Source organism: Elephas maximus, chromosome 9, assembly GCF_024166365.1.
Source record: "Elephas maximus indicus isolate mEleMax1 chromosome 9, mEleMax1 primary haplotype, whole genome shotgun sequence".
NCBI lineage: Eukaryota > Metazoa > Chordata > Mammalia > Proboscidea > Elephantidae > Elephas > Elephas maximus.
In genome coordinates, this window is record NC_064827.1 from 81,599,024 (window position 1) to 81,617,911 (window position 18,888).

Genomic DNA, 18,888 nt, shown 5'->3' on the forward strand with positions numbered 1-18,888 from the left:
AACCTTCTGTTGGCCCAGGACAGGAACCATTCCCGAAGACAACTCATCAGACATGGAAGGGACTGGACAATGGGTTGGAGAGAGATGCTGATGAAGAGTGAGCTACTTGTATCAGGTGGACACTTGAGACTGTGTTGGCATCTCCTGTCTGGAGGGGAGATGGGAGGGTAGAGAGGGTTAGAAACTGGCAAAAAGGTCACGAAAGGAGAGACTGGAAGGAGGGAGCAGGCTGACTCATTAGGGGGAGAGTAAATGAGAGTATGTACTAAGGTATATATAAGCTTATATGTGACAGACTGACTTGATTTGTAAACTTTCACTTAAAGCGCAATAAAAATTATTTAAAAACAAAAAACCCACAATACTGCTTGAGAACCAGCTAGACCCAAGGTACTGTGCTCAGTCCCAGGGGCATAGTGCAAAGCCATTGCTCACCTCAAGGAGCATGCTGTGTCATAGGGCTTGTTTATGTCTGGTAGTGGTTAGTTAGCAATTCAGCTTTGAAACAAGAATCTCCTCCTACACCTTCTCTTTGAATTTTCTGAGTCAGTTTTATTAAACAATATCCAAGATTACAAGATAAAGAGTCCAAAAGTTGTTATGATTGACAACTGCTTGTTTGTTTGAATCAGTTCAGAAATAACTTGGATGCTGAGGCTCATGTGAAAACTCAAAACTCCTCTTTTCTAATCTATCATCAGCAAAACAGCCTCATTATTGCCATTGGTTGTCTGACTTTATAGCAAGTAAATATGGTAAAGATGAACTTATGAATATATTACTATTTAAATGTCACTTGTATCTATTTTCTTTGGTTTTCTACAGTTTGAATATGATATGCCTAGGTGCTGTTTTGTTTTGTTTGTTACTTTTGTTATTGTTTGTTTGTTTTATGTTTTGGTATTTATTCTGCTTTGTCTTCTTTGAGTTTCCTGGATCTGTGGTTTGGAAAGTTCTCAGTCATTATTACTTAAAATACTTCTTTTCTCTATACTCTCTTTCTTTCCCTTCTGGTATTCCAAATATGCATATGATACATCTTTTGAAAATGTCCCACAATTCTTGAATGTTCTATTCTGTTTCTTTCATTCTTTTTTTTTTTCTCCTTGAACTTCAGTTTGGGAAGTTGCTATCAACCTATCTTCAAGTTCACTGATTCTTTCCTTAGCCCTGTCTGGTCTACTGATGAACACATCAAAGGCATCCTTCATTTTTCTTAGTGTTTATTATTTCTAGCGTTTCCTTTTTTTTCTTATGGTTTCCATCTCTCTGCTTATATTATCCTTCTGTGCTTGCACGTTGTCTACTTTTTCTATTACAGCCCTTAACATATTAATCATGTTATTGTTGTCATTAGATGCCATTGAGTCAGCTCTAAGTTAATTCATAGAGGCCCTATATATAACAGAATAAAACATTGCCAGGTCCTGTGCCATCCTCACAATAGTAGGTATGTCTGAGCCCATTATTGTGGCCATTATGTCCATCCATGTTGTTGATGGTCTTTCTCTCTTTTGCTGACCCTCTGCATTTTAATCATATAGTTATTTTAAATTCCTTGTCTGATAATTCCAACATCTATGTCATGCCTGAATCTAGTTCTGATGCTTGCTTTGTCTCTTCAGACTGAGTTATTTCTTGCATTTTGGCATGTCTTATAATTTTTTGTTAAAATCTGGACATATGGTATTAGATAATAGGAGCCGAAGTAAAAATGCCTTTAGTGTAAGGATGTATGTTCATCTGACTGGGAGTTGAGCTGTGTTTAATGTTTTCTGTAGTTATAGGTTCCAGAAACTTCAGATTTCTCCAGTGTCCTTGTTTTTGTTTTCTCTCTTGACTTTGGGCTTCTGCATCTTATAGCTATTTTATCTGTAATACATTGTTATTATAATGCAGCCCTGTTGGTGTGGTGATTAGGTGTGAGGGCAGGGAAGTGTTCCATAGCCTTTCAGTTAAGTGTTAGTCTTTCAGTGGACCTCTGTCAAGGCTGTGGAATGTGACTTTCACAAGTGTTTCTCCAATGGTATAGCTTCCCCACTCCCCTTTCTTCCTACTCCCTTCCCTGGCAGCAGCACTCCAGATGAAATTGCTGGAAGCCCTGACCCCTGTAGACTGTGATTTTTTTCTACCTTAGGTGAGACAGGAGGGCTAGAGGGGGCTGGATTTAGGGAAATGCTCCCCTCCCAGATTGAATAAGGCTCTGGTAAACTCTTTTCCCTAGAGAATAAGCCTTATCATGGAGAAGGCTCTGGGAGTATTTCACAATGATTACCCTTCCCCTGCCCCTACTGGAGCCAGAAGGGAATCTTTCTCAGATCTTCACCATGAGAACCTTGTGGGGTTCCTGGAGATAAAATGCACAAAACTGTAAGAGCCCTCTAAGACTCGGACTTCAAGAATTTCTCTCTTTTAGGCTAATCCACACTCAGCCTCCAGCAATTCATCAAAATTACCCTTTAAATGTTCCTAGCAGTTTGTGGCTCCAGCAGCTTCTGCTCTAGACAGCTCTAGCAAGTTTTCAGTAGGCACTAGCTGATTTAATTCACCTAATAAAGTCTCCAGGGACCAGAAGCTGCAAATGCTGGGCTGATGTTGCAGGGCATGACTCATCCATGCTCAATGCCCCCAAGCCCCAAGTCCAGCTGAATAATATCCCAGGACCTGGCACACATTGTAAATCAGAAAAAAAAAAAAAAAAAAGACTATTGCCACTGAATCAATTTTAACTCATGGCAACCTCACGTTTCAGAGTAGACCTGTGCACTAGAGTTTTTAATGGCTGTAATTTTACAGAACCCTGCAATATGCAAATGACACAAACTTGCTTGCTGAAAGCAAAGAGGACCTAAAGCACTTATTGATGAAGCTCATAGATTACAAAGCTCAGTATGGATTACACCTCAACATAAAGAAAACAAAAATCCTCACAACTGGACCAATACACAACATCATGATAAACAGAGAAAAGATTGAAGTTGTCAAGGATTTCATTTTACTTGAATCCATAATTAACACCCATGGAAGCAGCAATCAAGAAATCAAACAACATACTGCACTAGGCAAATCTGCTGCAAAAGACCTCTTGAACATGTTGAAAAGCAACTAAATAGACAATAGATAAGTGGTAACTTTGGTGAAGGGCAAGACAGTACACAATACTGAGGAAGCCACCACAGCTTATCCAAGGCAAGGTCATCGAAGCTGCACAGACACATCCAAACTCCCTGAGGAAATGAATTACTGGGCTGAGCGCTGTGGGAACCATAGTATCAGGAAACACCTAGCTGAATTGGCATAACATAGTTTGTAAAGAAAATATTCTACATTCTACTTCGGTGTGTAGTGTCTGGGGTCTTAAAGCTTGTGAGTAGCCATCTAAGTCAGGAGCAAGGGAGAATGAAGAAAACCAAAGACACAAGGGAAAGATTAGTCCAAAGGACTAATGGACCACAACTACCACAGCCTCCACCAAACTGAGTCCAGTACAACTAGATGGTGACCAGCTATCACCACTGACTGCTCTGACAGGGATCACAATACAGGGTCATGGACAGAGTGGGAGGAAAATGTAGAACAGAATTCTAAGTCACAAAAAAAAGACCAGACTTACTGGCCTGACAGAGACTGGAGAAACGCTCAGAGTATGGCCCCCAGATACACTTTTACCTCAGTGATGAAGTCATTCCTGAGGTTCACCCTTCAGTCAAAGATTAGACAGGCCCATAAAACAAAATGAGACTAAAGAGGCACACCAGGGGCAAGGACTAGAAGGCAGGAGGGGACAAGAAAGGTGGTAAAAGGGAACCCAAGGTTGAGAAGGGAGAGTGTTGACATGTTGTGGGGTTGGTAACCAATATCACAAAATAGTATGTGTACTAATAGTTTAATGAGAAGCTAATTTGTTCTGTAAGCCTTCATATAAAGTACAATAATAAAAAAGAAAGAAAAGAAAGTGTTGAAAAGCAAAGAGGTCACTTTGAGACCTGACCCAAGCCATGATATTTTCAATTGCCTCATATGCATGTGAAACATGAACAACGAATAAGGAAGACCAAAGAAGAATTAATGCCTTTGAATTATGGTGTTGGCAAAGAATATTAAATATACCATGGACTGTCAGAAGAACGAACCAATCTGTCTTGGAAGAAGTACAGCAAGAGTACTCCTTAGAAGTGAGGAAGACGAGATATCGTCTCACGTATTTTGGACATGTTATCAGGGGGACCAGTTCCCTGGAGAAGAACATCATGCTTGGTAAAGTAGAGGGTCAACAAAAAAGAGGAAGACCCTCAACGATATGGATTGACACAGTGGCTGCAATGATGGGCTGAAGCACAGCAACGATTGTGAGGATGGTGCAGGATCAGGTAGTGTGTTGTTCTGTTGTACATAGAGTCATTATGAGTCAGAACTGACTCCACAGCACATAACAACAACCATCTCATGGAAGTAGATCACCAGGCCTTTCTTCTATAGCCCTGCTGGGTGAATTCAAACCCCTAACCTTTCAGTTAGTACCCTACAGCGAACCGTTTGCACCACCCAGGGACCTGGCACACCTTGTTGTTGTTGTTAGGGGCCATCTTGTCAGTTCCAACTCATAGAAACCCTATGTACAACAGAATGAAACATTCGCCCAGTCCTGCACCATCCTCACAATCATTGCTATGCTCAAGCCCATTCTTGCAGCCACTGTGTCAATACATCTCATCAAAGGTCTTCCTCTTTTTCGCTGACCCTCTGTGTTACTAAGCATGATGTCCTTCTCCAAGGACTGGTCCCTCCTGATAACATGTCCAAAGTATGTCTCACCATCCTGGCTTCCAAGGAGCACTCTGGTTGTATTTCTTCCAAGACGGACTTGTTCTTTCATCTGGCAGTCGTGATATATTCAATATTCTTAGCCCACACCATAATTCAAAGGCATCAATTCTTCTTTGGTCTTCCCTATTCATTGTCCATCTTTCACGTGCATATGAGGCAATTGAAAATATCATGGCTTGGGTCAGGTGCACTTTAGTCCTCAAAGTGACATCTTTGCTTTTCAACACTTTCAAGAGGTTTTTTGCAGCAGATTTCCTCAATTCAACACATCGTCTGATTTCATGACTGCTGCTTCCATGATCGTTAATTCTGGATCCAAGTAAAATGGATTTAAAATGAAATCCTTGATAACTTCACTCTTCTCCATTTATCGTGATATTGCTTATCGGTCCAGTTGTGAGGATTTTTGTTTTCTTTATGTTGAGGCGTAATCCATACTAAAGGCTAGAGTCTTTGATCTTCATCAGTAAGTGCTTCAAGTTCTTTCACTTTCTGCAAGCAAGGTTGTGTCATCTGTGTAACGCAGTTTGTCAGTGAGTCTCCCTCCAATCTTGATGTCCTGTTCTTCTTCATATAGTCCAGCTTCTCGAATTATTTGCTCAGCACACAGATTAAGTATAGTGAAAGTATACAACCCTGATGCACACATTTCCTCATTTTAAACCATGCAGTATCCTCTTGTCCTGTTTGAACGACTGCCCCTTGGCTAGGTACAGATTCTACATGAGCACAATTGTTTTGGAATTCCCATTTTTTGTAGTGTTATCCATAATTTGTTATGATCCACACAGTTGAATGCCTTTGCATAGTCAATAAAACACAGGTAAACATCTTTCTGCTCTACTCTGCTTTCGGTCAAGATCCATCTGACTTCAGTAGTGATAACCTTTGTTACACGTCCTTTTCTGAATCTGGCTTGAATTTCAGGCAGTTCTCTGTTGATGTACGGCTGCAACTGTTTTTGGATTATCTTTAGCAAAATTTTACTTGTGTGTGATATTAATGATATTGTTCAGTAATTTCCACATTCCATTGCATGACCTTTCTTTGGAATGAGCACAAATATGGATCTCTTGCAGTCAGTCATCCAGGTAGCTGTCTTCCAAATTTCTTGGCATACACATGTGAGCGCCTCCACAGCTGTTTGTTGAAACATCTCAGTTGGTGTTCTGTAAATTCCTGGAGCCTTGTGTTTTGCCAGTGTCTTCAGTAAAGCTTGGACTTCTTCCTTCAATACCATCGGTTCTTGATCATATGCTACTCTTGAAATGGTTGAAAGTCAACCTTTTTTTTTTTTTTTTTGGTGCAGTGACTCTGTGTATCCTTTTGATGCGTCCTGCGTAGCTTGCTTGATATTTTGCCCATAGAATTCTTCAGTATTGTAACTGTAGGCTTGAATTTTTTCTTCATTTCTTTCAGCTTGAGAAATGCAGAGCGTGTTTTTCCCTTTTGGTTTTCTAACTCCAGGTCTTTGCACATTTCATTAGAATACTTTGTCTTCTTGAGCCACCCTTTGAAATCTGTTCCGCACTTTTACATGATCATTTCTTCCATTCACTTTAAGTACCCTATGTTAAAGAACAAGTTTCAGAGTCTCTTCTGACATCCATTTTGGTCTTTTATTTCCTGTCTTTTTAATGACCTTCTTGCTTTCTTCATGTATGATTTCCTTGATGTCATTCCACAACTCGTCTGATCTTCAGTCACTAGTATTCAATGTGTAAAATCTGCTCTTGAGATGGTCTCTAAATTCAGGTGGGATATATTCAAGGCTGTACTTTGGCCGTCTCAGACTTGTTTTAATTTTCTTCAGCTTCAACTTGAACTTGCATATGAGCAATTGATGATCTGTTCCACAGTTGGCACCTTGCCTTGCTCTGACTGATGATATTGAGCTTTTTCACAGTCTCTTTCCACAGACGTAGACTATTTGATTCCCGTGTTTTCCATCCGGTGAGGTTCATGTGTATAGTCACTGTTTACGTTGTTTAAAAATGCTATTTATTTGCAAAGAATAAGTCGTTGGTCTTGCAAAATTCTATCATGTGATTCCAGCGTTGTTTCTATCACCAAAGTCATATTTTCCAACTACCGATCCTTTTCCTTTGTTTCCAACTTTCTCATTCCAATCACCAGTAATTATCAATGCATCTTGATTGCATGTTTGATCAATTTCAGACTGCAGAAGTTGGTAAAAAACCTTAAATTTTCTCATCTTTGGCATTAGTTGGTATGTAAATTTGAATAATATTCACATTAACTGGCCTTCCTTGTAGGAGTGTGGATATTATCTATTGCTGTCAGCATTGTACTTCAGGATAGATCTTGAAATGTTCCTTTTGACAGTGAATGTGAAGCCATTCCTCTTCAATTTATCATTTCAGGCATAGTAGATCATATGATTATTCAATTCAAAATGGCCAATACCAGTCCATTTCAGTTCACTAATGCCTAGAACATCAATCATTATTCACAACCTTTCATTTTTGACGACTTCCAATTTTCCTCGATTCATACTTCTTACATTCCATGTTTCAATTATTAATGGATGTTTGTAGCTGTTTCTTCTCATTTTGAGTTGTGCCACATCAGCAAATGAAGGTCCCAAAAGCTTGACTCTATCCACATCATTAAGATCAACTCCATTTTGAGGAAGGAGCTCTTCTCCAGTCACAGTTTCAGTGCCTTCCAACCTGAGGGGCTCATCTTCCAACTCATAAGGTTTTCACTGGCCAGTTTTTTCAGAAAGTAGACTGCCAAGTGCTTCCTAGGTTGTCTAAGTCTGCAAGCTCTGCTGAAACCTGTCCACCAGGGGTGACCCTGCTGGTTTTGAAATACCAGTGGCATAGCTTCCAGCATCAGAGCAACATGCAAGCTACCACAGTGCGACAAACTGACAGGTGCATGGTGGGACACACATTACAGGTACCATTAAATACTTGCACAATTAAAATAAATAAAAAACAATCTTAAGAGCTGCTGTCTGTGAGTATATATGCCAAGCCTACACTCTGCAATTGGAGGACTCTCACCAAATTCTCCAACCAGCCCCTTATGAGGTGGATGTCTCCAGCAGAGAAACTGGAGACTCAGTGAGGACAAGTGCCTTACCTACACTAAGTCACCCCAAATCACTTAGGGGATCCCACATTTGGGATCTGGGAGAGGTGCTGGCATGAGTCTCTGAGGGACACTGGGCTCAGTGACTTGGAAGGAGGAGGGGGAGGATTCTAGCCCCACTAGACCAGTCCTGCTCCACACTTGCAGTAATAGAGACTTTCTGCCCTGGCCTGAGCTGAAGAGCTGCACCCGAGTGCTTTTCCCTCAGCAAAAGACGTGAAGGTCTCACACCGTCGATATTGTCATTGTTCTGAATAGCTAGGAGGGTTTGTCTCCAGGAGTAGAGTTATCAAATCCCCTGCTGTTGGACAATCAGGCTCCTTCAAATTCTTCCACTGTGGTTAGCATTCCTTTCCTGCCCACCTTTGCACAGACTGCTATACCTTCCATATTTAAGGTTCATGTCTTAGAATGGGTCCCCAGAAGACTGAAGGAAGTGCCAAAGCAAGCCTAGTGTGAGTTTGGGTTGGCATGGTGTAGGAGGAACCACCTGGGTTTGGTTCCTCCCTTGTGTCCCATTCCAGAGTCCTCAGGCATGGAAGGAACTCCTATTTTGCCCTGGTACCATCTCCTTCTCAACCAGGCACTCTCCCATCACCTATGCAGTCAGCTCCAGGGCTGTATCCACCTGCCCTGAATGCTGTAAAAATTCTGATGGTCAAGGGAGGGTTGGGGGACCCACTGGGCCTGCAGTCCTACAATGGCTCCCATCCCCACATCTCTCTTCCACCCTGAGTGGATTCTTCTCAGAATGCTCGCACTGCATGTAGCCTCCCATTCAGCAGAACTTCCGTGCAGACAGAGGTGGTGGGTCTTGGTCCACAGAGCTTCTCTATTTTTCTCCAGAAACAACTTGTATCTCTCCCAATTCTACCACCCTGCCCCCCAAAGCCACCTTTGTATAAATCAAAATCCTCCAGTTTATAAATGTCGCAGGAGGGAGACCAGGATGCAACAGAACTGGTTTCCTCTAGCTGTGATAACCCAGGCTCTCTACGTGCTGGAAGGAGCTCTGGTGGAGCAATGATTCAGTGCTTGGCTGCTAACTGAAAGGTTGTCAGATTTAACCCAGCCGTTGGTTCCATGGGAGAAAGACCTGGGGTCTGCTCCTACAAAGCTTTTTTTTAAAAAAACCCATTGTCATCAAGTTGATTCTGACTCCTAGTGATCCTATAGCATAGAGTAGAGCTGCCTGATGGTGTTTTCAAAGCTGTAAATCTTTACAGAAACAGACTGCCACATCTTTCTCCCTTAGAGAGGCTGGTGGGTTTGAACCATTGACCTTTCAGTTAGCAGTCAAGTGCTTCACCACTGCCCCACCAGGGCTCATTCCTGTAAAGATTACACCCTAAAAAACCTTATGGGACTCAAAGGACATCTACATAACATAGTGCACAAAAACAATATACTATATCCTACTTTGGTGAGTAGCGTCTGGGGTCTTAAAGGCTTGCGAGCAGCCATATAAGGTATAAAACTGGTAGTGTCATCCCATCCAGAGTGAAGAAAACCCAAGACTCAAGGGTGCAATTAGTCCAAACAACCACATGCACCACAGCCCACATGATCCCGAGATCAGAGGAACTAGATGGTATCCAGCTACCCCAATCACTCTGACCGGGATCACAATAGAGGATTCTAGACAGAGTGGGAGAAAAATGTAAAATGAAAAATCAAATTTGTAAAAAAGAGATCAGACTTACTGGCCTGATAGAGACTGGAGGAACCCCCAAGACTATGCCTTACAACACCCCTCTGACTTGGAACTGCAGCCATTCCCAGAGACCACCGTCCAGCCAAGCAATGCACAGCAATACATAGGTCTATAAAATAAGCAATAACACTCAAAAAGAACATGCTGCATAGAACACACAATTACACAAGACCAAAAGGGCAACACTTGCCAAAAGCATAGATGAGAAAGCAGGAAGGGGTAGGAAAACCGGATGAAAGGAAACGGGGAACTCAGGGCTGAAATGGGGAGAGTGCTGACACAGTGTCGGGATTGGAATCAATGTCGTGGAACACTTTGTGTAGAATTTGTTGAATGAGAAACTAATTTTCTCTGTAAACTTTCACCTAAAAAGAAATACTAAAAAAAAAAAAAAAAACCCTATGGGGCAGTTCTACTCTGGGGGCACAGTGCTAAGAAGATACAACCCTTGGGTGCTTTAATCTCTGGGAGAAAAAATGAGAGCCAGTGAACATAGCCAGGGCAGCAGAGAAGAAAGAGTATTCTTTAGCCTCACAGAGCCTCAGTTCCCTAGGCTGTAAAATGGGGTGAACATTGGAGTATATCTCACAGAGTTGTTATGAGTTGGCAACAAAGTCAGGTGTGCATGTGCTTCACCCAACACTCCACACGGAACAAAAATGGTGCCCTCAGAACCATCTTCCCATTATCACGGGTGCTGTTGACAGTTTTGGGGTTAGGGCAGCAACGATGAGAAAATGCTCCATGGGGTCCTGTGGATGGGGCAGATAGAGGCTGGAGGTGGGGAGGCCTAGAGGGGTCTGAGGCTCTGGTAGGGGGAGAGGAGGGGAGTTAGATCCATGAGTGGGCCCAGCCCACCCCAGCGGGGCCATGTGTTTCTGGCTCTCAGGCTGGAGAACACATCATCCCACCCATTCATGTCTGCTCCGGTCTGAATATTTATGACCAGACCTCAGTATCTCCTCCCACATCCTGACTTCACCCCAGGCTTCTCCGAGAGCTGGGCAACCCTGGCCTGTTGGCTGTGCCAGCTTGACAGGGGAGAGGAGTTCCTCAGGTATAACACTTTCCAAAATCATGGAAATACCTGGATGGGATATAGACAGTCTTTTCATGACAACCTGAGGAGGTCAAGGTAGTGACTTCATTCCCCTTCTGAAGTCTGTTCATGCCTCCATTCACCCTGTCATTCATTCACTGGCTGAGTAGTCACTGTGTGCCACACCCTGATGTTGGCCCTGGAGGCCAAGGAAGATTCAGACAAAGTCACTGCTCTCAAGGAGGTCCTGGTCCAATCATCAGGTCTCTGAGATGGGTCAGAAGGAATGTAGTTCCTCCACAGTAAATGAAAGCTACTTTCCTGGTCCTAGAAAGCCTCTCGGGTTTGGCAGATAGTGTACAGGTCCCCTTGAGTCATAGCTCCTTAGACTTCAGCGGCACCAGCCAGAAGGCTGTATGGGACAGTGGTTAAGGCCTCAACCCTAGATTTAGTCTGCCTGGGTTGGAGTCTCAGCTCTACTTCTTGCCCACTGTGTATGGCTATGGGTGCATCAATGAAACTTGGCCACTATCTCCTTCCTGCCTCAAATGTGATGGCAGGGCTGCAGCAGCCATCTTGTAATCATGAGAAGTAGGGGAACCTCAGGCCTCTCATCCTTGAGCTGCTGAGTCAAGGCCAACAGATGTTCACCCCCCTCTGCACTCTGTGTTATGTGAGAAAATAGATCCCTCAAGTCCTCTGTTGCTTGGGGCCAGAGGTGTTCCTGACTGAAACACTTGACTTCTCTGTGGCTCAGTTTCCCCTTCTGGGAAGTGGAAGTAATTATAGCAGCTACATCAGTGTGTTGAAGTGAAAATTGGGTGAGATGATCCATGTAGAGTACCTAAAATAGCACCTGGCACTTAGTGTCTAACAGGCATTTATTATTATTATTCCAACCATTCTTTATAAGACAGGGACCCAGACTCCTTAGCATCCTAGTCAACTTCCTCAGCATATGGTCTTCCTTGTCAATATCCCTTTATAGGTGATACTTTGTAGTTTCTATATTTCCTACATTTTCAAGCATGGCCATATGTTGTTGTTTTTAAAATAATTTATTGAAGTGAAATTCATATAACATAAAATTATCCATTTTATAGTGAACAATACAGTGGCATTTAGTACATTCACAATGTTGTATAACCACCACGTTTATCTAATTCCAGAACATTTCCATCATTCCAGGCTAAAAACCCATACCCATTAGTCAGTTACTCTCCATTTTCTCTCCCCCAGTTCCTGGCAACCACTAATCTTCTGTCTCTATGGACTTACTTATTCTGGATAAAAAAAAAAATCATACAGTATGTGAACTTTTGTGTCTGGTTTCTTTTACTTAACATGTCTTGGAGGTTCATCAATGGTATGTCTATCAGCAGTACTTCGTTCCTTTGGATGGCTGAGTAATATTCCATTGTACGGCTCTACCACATTTTGTTTATCCATTATCCCTTGATGGACATTTGAGTTTCTAATTTTTTTTTAATAATTTTTATTGTGCTTTAAGTAAAAGTTTACAAATCAAGTCAGTCTCTCACACAAAAAACCATATACACCTTGCTACACACTCCCAATTACTCTCCCCCTAATGAGACAGTCTGCTCTCTCCCTCCACTCTCTCTTTTCGTGTCCTTTTCACCAGCTTCTAACCCCCTCCACCCTCTCATCTCCCCTCCAGGCAGGAGATGCCAACCTAGTCTCAAGTGTCCACCTGATCCAAGAAGCTCACTCCTCCCCAGCATCCCTCTCCAACCCATTGTCCAGTCCAATCCATGTCTGAAGAGTTGGCTTCAGGAATGGTTCCTGTCCTGGGGCAACAGAAGGTCTGGGGGCCATGATCACTGGGGTCCTTCCAGTCTCAGTCAGACCATTAAGTCTGGTCTTATGAGAATTTCGAGTCTGCATCCCACTGCTCTCCTGCTCCCTCAGGGGTTCTGTGTTGTGTTCCCTGTCAGGGCAGTCATTGGGTGTAGCCGGGCACCATCTAGTTCTTCTGGAGTTTCTAATTTTTTGGTTACTGTGAGTAAAGCTGCTATGAACAGTCTTGAGCAAGTATCTCTATGAGTCCCTGCTTTCTGTTATTTTGGGTATATACCTAAGAGTGGAATTACTGGGTCATATAGTAATTCTGGGTCTAATTTTTTGAGGAACCCCCAAAGAGTCTCACATATGTTGCTTTTTAAATTTAATGAAGTTGCTAATAGTTTCCATACACTATGTGCGTCCTATGCCCCATGAGCTTTTTTTTTAAAAAAATAATATTTTATCGTGTTTTCAGTGAACATTTATGCAGCAAATTGGGTTCCCATTTGACAATTTCTACACAAATTGCCAGTGACATTGGTTACGTTTTTCACGATGTGTTCCCGTGGGCTTTTCATTTATTGTCTTCTATCCCACAACCCACAACCCTCCCAGCACAGGTTCTATTTGTCATCCCAATTTTTCAGATGAGGAAGCTGAGGCTCAGAGAGGGGAAGTGGGTGCCTTGCCTATTGGCAAGTCTCCAGGGCCCAGCCCATCTCCTGATGATCCCAGAGGATCTGTACATATGGGGACACAGCGATCTTTCTGGAGAAGGGTAACAGAGTTGTAAGGTGACAATGTTGGATTTTCTTGGGGAGGAGGCAGTAATACAGACGGTAGCCACAGCATCTCTTCAGCATTTACTCTGATGCTGAATGGGAGCCTGCTCACCAGCAGAGGAAGCTTTATTAGGCAGGCATAACTAGTGTGTCCACTTTACAGATGAGGGAGAAGCCCTGTGACAAGAGAACTCTGACAGGGCTGTCTAGAGAGGCACGGGGGGGGGGGTGGGCAATGACCCAGCAGCTGGCCTAGGAGAGGCTGCCACAACCTCTGGCCCCACCAGGGTGCCCCCTCCAGACAGTTGGTCTTCTTCCATGGTTGGGGAGCTCTCTCAGAGGCCAAGGACTGAGTCTGCCCTGGTCACCATCGTACCTCAGGGCCTTATACAGGGCCCAGGACACAAGCACTCAATAAATACTCATTGAACAAAGGAATGACCAGAAGCATCTGGGATTCCCAGTGGAACAGGAGATGGTCTGGATGGCAGCAGGTGCTGTTGAGGCAGCAGGAGAGTTAGGGCCTGACTCTCTTTATGCCCTCAGGACAACTGCAGAAAGGGCATCCTGGGTGCCAGGATGAACATGTGCAAGGGCTGGGAGTTGGGAGGCAGGTCATGGTAAGGCTGCCTGGGCTGAAGTGTGGAGCCAGAAGGGCGCTGGTGAAACAAGGAGGCTGTGAGCACAGCATGAGTGGGAGCTACAGAATCCCAGTGAGTTGGAGAGGACTCTCTCTGGCTGCCTCAGACCCACAGACCCTCAGACCAAGCAGGACGCTTGTAAGGGTGAGGGACTGGAGAAAGGTGGGCCTGGAGAGGTAGGGAGGAACAGGGAGGGAAGAGGTCCTTCCTCCTACCTGCCCCACCCAGCCTCCTCTCTTCATCCTTCCTCCCTGCTTTCCCCCATGACCCCTCTTTCACGCACACCAATCTCTGTATTGAGACACTGCCATTCCTCCTTTTTCCTGCTTCTTAGCTGCCTCTCCAGGCCTCCGGTTGTGTTGCAATCCGTGTCTCTATCTGCCTCGTCTTCCTCCATCTTGGGGTATCTTTGTGTCTTCACGCACCAAACATTTATTTTCAACTTGGCCTCTTGGTCTCAGTCTCCCTGCATCGTTGCCGCGTTCTGTCTCCCGCACCTCAGCGTCTCTCGTGGAGTTCAAGCCGCCCTGGCGCTCCTCCCCTCCACCCTGCCGCATTGATCCGCCCTCCTGGGCAACAGCTTTGGGACTTGGTGGCCTGGCGACCCGGGCGTGGGCGATGGAGGGGCCAACGGCCCCCGCCCCGCACCCGAGAAGACTCGCGTGTCAGTCACCTGCCGGCCGGCCGGGCGCGGGCTCGCGCCGACGGGCTCCACTTGGACGCCCCGGGGCGCGCCTTTGTCTCTTTCCGGGCCTCAGTGGCTAATTAATGGGGGGGGGGAGAGGGGCTGTCTCTATTCACTGCGCCACGGCCGCTGTCGCTGCGCCCGCCACTCCGCGCAGGCCAGTCCCGCGTCACGTCTATTGAAGCCGCGCGAGGCGGAGATTTTATTCATTCGGCATCACCGCCCACCTCTGCGGCCCGTGGCGCCTTTGTACGCGCCGGCGGGGGCGCCCTAGAGTCCTGAACCATCCTACGGGAACGGGAAGTGGGGGCGGGAGGCGAGATGGGCCCCACGCGAAGAAGGAATTTCCCTGGGCCACGGCAGGGACTGGGGCAAGAAAGGCAGAGCAGGAGCAGGAGAGAGAAGTGGGAGGAGGAAGCTGGAGAGGGGGCCGGAGCGCAGGCGAAAGAGGAGAGAGCGCGGGGGAAGGAGGAGCAGGAGAGGGGGACAGGGAGAGAGGCGGGGTGCGGGAAGCACGACGGCTGCAAGGGGGCGAGCGGAAGAGTGCGGCGGAAAGCGGAGGAAGAAAACGGGATTCGAGCGAGGGCGAGGACCGGCAGGCCGCGGCGAAGGGAGGGCAGGGCCGCGCGCGGAAGGAGAGGGCCGAGGACCGCCGCAGGCCGCCAGGCGCGCAGGCTGTGGGTCGCACGGACGGCGGGAGGCGGCGCGGGGCCTGACTGCGCTGGGGCCCCACTCCTACCGCGGGGCTGGGGCACAGGAGCTCGGACCCGGGGGGTCGCGACAAGGCGCGCGGGCCTCGGCGCGACCACATTCTTCGCCTTTTCTTCCTCCGGCTCATTCCGCCCGATCGATACCTGCGCGGGACCTGCCCCCGCCGCTAATATCTTTTTAATGAGTTCGCTGGGCTTAGAGCAAGCGCGATTTGCCCTCCAGGGTGGATTTTCCCCCGGCAGATGTTTCGGGAGGAGGAGGCGCGCGGGGGCCCCCGGGAGGGAGGACAAATCTCTCCCTCCCAAGGGCGAGGATAGGAGACTTTCTCTAAAGTTCAAAAGAAAGACGGGCTTTCACTCGGCCCCCAAAAATGTATTTCTCGGAGGACAATGGGCTCCTTTCTGAGCCTCCGAGGGCCGGCAGGGTGGGAGGGGCGGGGACCCGTGCGCCTATGGCCCCGCCTGACGGACTCGCCACCCCCGCCCTACGCCGCTGAGTGAGGACACCGCACGGGTCCCCTCTACTCCAAACTTTCCCTCGGTGTCGCCGAGCTGAGCCCGAGAGCACGCGCGACAACGAAAGTGCCCTGTGGGCAGGGCCACTGGGCCTAGGGAGACTTCGGCTGTCCCTTGCACCCTGGTTTACACGGTGAGGCTGCAGAACCACCAGGGTTGCGCGCCCGTGCCTCGAGAGGAGGCAGGACGGATCTCCCGGCTTGGACCGTTGCCCCGGTCCCCCCATCTGCACTCCACCCTGCGCGTGGAAACAAGTAGAAATCAACCGGCCCCGGGACGGCTGAGGGGCCCTGAGTCCCTCTACGCCTGTGCCAGCCCCGGTCACTCCTTCCGACCCTCCCAGCATTGTCGTCCCCTTCCAGTGTCCCTGAGTCCGTGGGCCTGTGGACCTGCCGCCGCCTCACTTTCTCCACTCCCGTGGGTCCGCGGAATGGGGAGCCCGATCTCGAGGATGACCTCCGAAGAGCCGCAGCCAATTGATTCGTTCCGCCCGGAGCCGGAGCGGCGTGAATGGGGGCCCCGGCGGCAGCAGCCGCGGCAGCGGCGGGGATAAAGATGTTCTCCCCATAAGGGGGAGGAGGCGCGGGGCGGGAAGCGGGGCCATTCACTCCTGGCCTGGCCCCTCGGGAAGCTGCGCCGAAGAAAGGGGGCCGGGGCCTATTCAAGCCCTACGAGCCGTCCACAATGGACCGATATACTGGGGGCCTCTCTATTAACGCCCATGAATATTAAAGAGATCGCGGAGTTGCAGCCCTCGGGCGCGAGGGCTGGTGGCTCCTGCTAGCTCGGGCCGAGCCGGGCCGGGCAAAGAGGAGGGGGTTTCGGCGGGCGCACTCAGTGCCTGGGCCCAGCGCAAAATGTCCGGTTCATCAGCGGGTAGACCCCGGAGCGTGCCATTTGCCCTTCGCCATCTCAGTGAGGAGAAGGGGAAGCGGGAAGCGCGGGGACTTTGCTCCCCAGCTCCAATAGACCATGACTCCCTATAAATATCCCTCTCCTAGGGTGCTGTCCTGGGGGGTCGGTGGCTAGGCCAGAAACACGCGGGCGCACTAGCTGGGAAGCAGTTAGGGGCTCCGCTTCCGCCCCGCCCCGCCCCCAGCACCGCTCCTCAAGATTCGCGGGTCCCAGGGAAAGGATTGCTTTGCACCTCTTGCCCTTCAGATGGGCTCCACGAACTAAATGCTGCGCCCTAGGATAGAAGGATGCACAGACCCTAGGGTTTTTCTCACTAGGGAGCCGCTCAGAAATTAGCGAAATCCTTGGAGCTTTGGGGAGAAAGTGACCTGACCCAAAGAAAGACACTAGGGGAAGAAACCTCAAGTCACGAAGTTCAATCCAAACCATTGTACAGAAAAGTAAACTGAGGCCCGGAGAGAAAGGATTTCCCAAGAATGCACAGTAGTCCTCGTGCCCTCTTAGTCTCCTGGAGGCGCCTAGATTGGCTGCAGGGCTTGGGAGATGTAGTCTCCTCTGTCTTTGGCCATTCACCTCTCCAGGGAGTCTTCGGAGAAGCCAAGGCCCAATCGCCGATGAGGCTCGCCAAGCCCGGAGCCAACCGACTGCACGAACCCGCAGTTCACAAGCGAGCCAGCATGACTCTCTGAAAGGGAGCAGAGGTTCCGATTTCCTACCCTGCAAGGCGGGTTCGCCCCTCTGCAGCGCTGCCCTCTGCTGGTGCCGGGTCCGACGGTCGTGCCTTCTGCCTGGTGCAGCCTCCCGCCGGCGTCAGCCTCGGGCCAACTCAGTTCCGAGACTGAGTGCTGGCGGCTGCCGCCTTCTTTCTGCTGGGCCCCCACGCTAGTCTGGGGTTCCAGGAAACCGCTGTGGGGAACCGGGCGTGCAGGCCTGGGGATCGGTGGCCGCCGGGTGTGAGGATGGTATAGCGAGGGTCCGACCCGGCGGTGGAAGGGCCTCTTTGCCAAGGGGCATTCGGACAAGGGGCTTGCTTGTGGGGAGGCCAGGCCCCGGTCCCTCAGCTCCAGTACCGGCACTAACGGAAAGGCCTGGGGAGCCCTGCTGCACAGCTGAAACCTAACCTGTGAGCCCACCCTACGCCCCGAAGGTCTAGAAAACCTGGCTCCATTAGTCGCATCTGGGATTGCAGCCCCACGGTGATGGTGGTGGGTGTGGGGGGGGGGAGGAGCCAAGGGATTCCACAGATGCGAGGGGTGCCCCCATCACTCCCCTGTGTCGGGCTGGAGTCGGGGGACTTGAAGCTAACCCCGGGAGGCAGCAAAGCCTTCAGGAAGCGATGGCCTTCCTGCCTTAGCTTCGGGCAAAGCATCTCCCGAGAGGGTCCAGGTGGAAGGTGCTCTGACAACATGCCTGGGAACCGCCACGCAGAAATTCTACCAGTAGGGTGAGGTGGACTGAAGGGAGAGAAAGAAGGCGGGAAATGAAGGGATGGAAGAAGAGGGAGGCGGAAAGAGAAAGAAATAGAGCTAAGAGTCAAGAAGGAAGGAATGCGGAGACGGGAGAAACCGGCTCCCCTACGTTGCGACTGAACCAGGAACTCGGAGGCCCCAGCCGCAAACCAAGCAGCACCTCGACTCAGCCCGGAACTGTCTGAAGGTTCAGAGGGTGTTCACTCGGGGAACTGGGCTGCATCTCCTCAAGGACCAGTCCAGGGACCGCTCCCAGGCCCCAAAGATGTATCCCGCAGGAAAACTTTTTCCGAACAACTGGCGACCTTTGCTGGTTCCAGTCGCTTTTTCGACCCCCGACCTAGCGTAGCCCTCTAGTGTCCGGAGACCGCCTCCCGCGAAGCGGTTCCAGGCCCTGCTCCAGGCCCGACGGAGACTGCTGCCCGGGTCCGGCAGCCAGCTCAGCCGGGGAAGGGACTAGTGCCCGGCTGCGCGCAGCTAGCTGGGCGATTGGCCAGCCCGTTTGAAGCGAAGCGCCGGCTTCTGCAGCGCCCTCTGCGCAGAAGGTCAGCACGGCTGGAACCGGGGGCTCCGGTTTTCAGAGCGACCTTCGCAGCCTGGGGCGCAGAGCCCCGAAGGGAGGGCCGGGCCCCGCCAGGAGAGGAGTGCGGGCTGGCCTAGGCCG